This window comes from Palaemon carinicauda, chromosome 12, assembly GCF_036898095.1.
Source record: "Palaemon carinicauda isolate YSFRI2023 chromosome 12, ASM3689809v2, whole genome shotgun sequence".
Taxonomy (NCBI): Eukaryota; Metazoa; Arthropoda; class Malacostraca; order Decapoda; family Palaemonidae; genus Palaemon; species Palaemon carinicauda.
In genome coordinates this window covers 27,533,554-27,538,553 of record NC_090736.1, presented here as the reverse complement: position 1 = coordinate 27,538,553, position 5,000 = coordinate 27,533,554, and positions in this window count along the sequence as shown.

The following is a 5,000-nucleotide window of genomic DNA, read 5'->3' as shown; positions in this document are numbered from 1 at the left end:
GAATGGAAATATAAAATGAACTATACTGTGCATAAACAATGAATGAAAAAGATATTTAAAAAAGTAAGGTAAGTAACTACATCAAAATACATCAACCATATACAATCAATAAAACAAGATTTATGTCAACCTTTTCAAAAAAAAAAAAAAATAATAATAATAAAAGAATGTTTCAACTGGTTCCACCTATTCAACCACCTACTTAAGAAGAGCATTTCACAATCTGGCCACAGCTGGAATAAAACTTCTAAGAGTACTGTTTAGTATTGAGTCTTATAATGATGAAAGCACGACTGTTTGAATTAACAATTAACAACATGGATGACTTGAATTAGGAAAATCTTATGGAAACTGCATAAAGATCTAACTAACTACATTCCAAAAGAGTTAAACATAGCCACTGATATATGAAAATCCTTGAAAAGAAAGGCCCTTTAATATACCAAGATATTCAGTAGATTAAACGAATTTGCATAATATATAATATATATATTCTCTAGATTGTATCTACTTCTTTTTCATCATTATCCCTACACTAAGGGGTCGGTAGCCTGATGCGGCCTCTCCAATGCCTTTTACCAATGGCATCCTCTTCCACCAAAACTTTTCTTTCCCTATCATCCTTCACCTTATCTCGCCATCTAATTTTCTGCCTCCCTCTCGATCTTCTCCCCATAAAAGGTTCCTCCTAAGTCCTCCTCACTCCCTCCCCACCATCCATCCTCAACACGTGCCCACACCATCTCAGTCGTGACACTCTTATCACCTCTGTAATCTTTTCTACGCCTGCCTTTCTTCTTATTTCATCATTGTATGGCTTTTCATGAAACAAGGATGTTCCGATGATTGGATGAAGTTTCCCTGTGACGATAGACATCACAATTAGATGAATTTTCATTATTCCAGGATTGACTAAGATGAAATTATGCTCTGAAGAAGATTTGAAAAATTGTGGCCGAGTAGCGAAACCTCTTCTTCTTCTTCTTAGATTGTCCAGCCCTTGTTGCTGACCACGGCTTTTGCGTTGGCAGCCCGTCATCGAGACCTCTTAGCTCTAGGGCTATTTATAGCCCCTCGATGAGTAAAGTCGTGCTAATAGCGCAAACAACGCGCCTTAGAAACATGTCCCTCTCTAAAATACCTGTTACAAAGTGACTCTATTCGAGCCTCGCCTTTATTGAAACACATTCTTAATGGAGAGAATTATGTATGAGGTTTGCTTCAAGTAGGGTTACTTGTGCGCGCGTGAAACATTTTGTGTACATTGAAAAAATACGTTTTATGGATTTCTTTTGTCTGCTTCTCTCCTCTCCCCGAGATAACGCTCACAGAGCAGCTATTTTATTCTTACGTGTCAAATGCAAATGTGGCGCGTGTGGCAACTCCGTTTTAATTTCCTAGTAGATTAGGATGAATTATGACTACTGGCTATCAGAAAAAAATACTTTTATGGGATTTGTTTGATTACGATACCTTTCTAATAGATTATCATAATCTTCACTGAGGCTTTTAAAGTATTGGGACATTGACTATTTTACTTTTTTCCTTTTTTTTTAAATTGTATGTTTATTATGTACAGTTTGCAGTTTTATAGTAAGAATTTTGTTTAATTTGGGCGATGATTAACATTACTATTGATAATTAACATTAGTATTATTATAACTAAAGTAGCACTAGAAGTGGTAGTGCTATAAATAATTGTCGTACGAATTCTAGCAACAGTTTTACTTGTTTCATTAGCTGTTATCCATTAAAGTAATTATTTGAATTAGTTAAAAACTTCTTACCGATATTGATATACAGTATTTAGAGGAATATGTCATATCTGCAGATGTTAATATATCGTAATCTTATCATAGACATATGAAATACTTTAACCAAGAGAAAATAATGTATGCGAAGATAGAATCCAGAGATGCAGTTTGATATTAATGAGTCTCCAGTGGCCCTAGTACTAGATTCAACACTACTTTGTTCAAGAAATTATTTTAGAATGTTTTCTATGAAAATATTGTATTATTACTATAAAATTTTAACATTTTTACTTGCGTTGCTCCGTAATATTCTGCTGATAAACTGTTTAGCATCCAAGCATCCATATGGTAAAATCTCCTCTCTCTCTCTCTCTCTCTCTCTCTCTCTCTCTCTCTCTCTCTCTCAGTTTTGTATCTGTGTGCCAGTGAGTTATTACACTTTTGCGACCCTATAAATATCATGATTTAACGCGGATAACAAAAGGCTATCGAGTGCAATATAGCTACAAGTTTTCGTGAATAGTCAGTGATTAGTTTGAGGTCGGAGAAGTGGGATAAAACGTCGACATAAAATAGTTATCTTGTGAATTACTAAAAATCTAATCAAGATGGCTATGTACAACACGGGCAAGGCTTGGAGAGACATCGCTGGACTCAGCAAAAATAAATTCCATGAGTTGGCGAAACAGGAGCTCGACCGTCTGATAACAGAGGTCACTAGTAACGTCAACCAATGTGACGGAAAAATATTCGCAGACATATTGAAACAATATGATCCAATAAACTGGAGCAAGTCTGCGGAAAACATCAGCAAAATAATAGAAGAAATTCCAAAGAAAATCCAAGTGTTAAAGAGACTTATAAAGAAAGTCTACATCAATCAACACATTCCATCAAAGAACAATAAGAAGTCCAATATGGTGAATATGCTGATTGATGCAATGGGAAAAAGAATGCCAAAATGGTGTAATACATGTAAGTTATGGTATTCCATTAATAATCCTCAACAATTGATTAGAAAATGTGATGCCTGTCATGTCCCAACACATCCCACATGTGCTGAAATACAGCAAAAAATAAAAAATAAAGACACAAAGGTATTCTGCTCAACATGCTTAGTCTGGATAGAAAATATAATTAGGTCGAGACTAAATCTGCAAGTAGTTGAAGATAAAGAAGAGGAAGAAGAAGAAACAGAAGAAGAAGAAGAAGAAAAGAAGAAGAAGAGAACAATGAACAGGATATGTGTAAGGATGCAGAAGAAATCATTGATATAACCTATGATGCCATCCAACAACATACTTATGAAGAAATAAATTACCAGATGGAAACAAATAATAGACCCAAGAGACTCTACCCGGACCTACATAATTTCAGGGAAGAGCAAGAACAAGAAAAAATTGAAAAGAAGGATATAGTCTGCAATATGCTGAAAAGAGGGAATTGCAGATTTGGCGAAAGATGCTACTACAGGCATCCAAAGATATGCCATGATTATGAAATATATGGTAAATGTGCGTATTTAGACGGATATGGAGACGAATGTAGAGATCTCCATCCAAAAATATGCAAAAACCTAAAAGAAGGAAAAGGATGCATTTACAACAAAAAATGTCGATATATGCATCCTGCAACCATAAATGAATGTAAGAAAACTCAGCAAACTGAAAAGAAAAATGAAAGCAAAAAAGAAACAAAAAAAGAAACAAAAAAGCAGGCCGTGTATATACCGCGCTTTGAACCAAGAGCCCCAAGATATGAGGCCTTTCAACCCAAACCTGCACATTTAGAGCCCAACTACAAAGAATGCATCTATAATGCCAGGGGTTGGTGCAGATATGGGGACAGTTCCAGGTATACACACACAAATAAATATGAAGGCGAAAGAGCAAATATAATAGAAAAGTTGGATTTTTTAATGGCAGAATTCCGGAAATGAAGAAAAGAACATCATATCAGAACAGGAAGGAAGCATGGGAGAATCCATATTATTACCAATATTAAATAATGGGGATGAAACACAAACCATAATAGTAATGAATGCACAGGGTTTAGTCACGAGTAACTCTAAAAGGAAAATAGAGTTCTTAGAAGAACTAACCCAAATTGAAAAAATAGATATATTAAATATAAGTGAAACATGGTATTCCCAAGAGACTGGCAATGATGACCAGATAAAGGGTTTCCAAACTTATAGATCAGACAGAAAAAATAGGAATCAAGGGGGAACCGCAATATATGGAAGAGACATAAATCAAGGAAAAGTATGTGAAAAATACAGCAACACAGAATGTGAATTGATTGCGGTAGAATTTGAATTTGAAAACTAATGAATATTGTAGTTTACAGACCCCCAAACACTAAGGAGTTTGACATAATAATAGAAAAAATAGATGATATATGTAGAAACCATAAAGACTGGAATATACTCCTATCCAGAGATTTTAACTTTCCTTTCGTGTATTGGAAAGAACGGATAGAAGAAAGTGGTTGTATGTATACATATAAAAAAGATAGTAATAGTAGCGCAGAAGATAAGAGGCAATTTGAAAAGCTTCAAGATATGCTATTAGAACATAAGATGCAACAAATAAACCACATTCCAACAAGAAAGGAAAATGTCCTAGATCTAGTATTTGTGAATGAGGTGAATTATGTTAAAGAAATAATAGTGTATAACACGTGAATTTCAGACCACAATGTCATAGAATTGATAGTTCATTCCAAAGCAAGTGATCACAGAATTAATAAAAGCACAAAACTTTGGGAAGGATATGGAAAATATAACTTTTACAGTAAGAATATAAAATGGTCAGAAATAAATGAAGAACTGAATAAAGAATGGAAAAATGTATTTATAAGTGATAATATACAGGTAAATACGGATATACTGTACATAATACTGGAGAAAATTGTTAAAAAATATGTACCGAAAAAAAACAATAAACAAAGATGTACATACCAAGAGACAGAAGGATCTTATATCAGAAAATTAAAAAGTGGAAGAAAAATCTTGCAAAAGAAAAAAATGTGTGGAAAATGAGGGAAATAAAATGTAAGATAGAAAATGCAGAACAAAAGATTATACAGACGAAAGAAAATGAAAAAAGGGACTTAGAAGAAAGGACACTTCAAAATATAAAAAGAAACCCCAAAGTACTTTACTCCTATGCAAAAAAGATGAATAAAAGGAGAATAGAAATAGGCCCTCTAAGAATTGAAGGACGGCTAACGAATGAAAAAAAG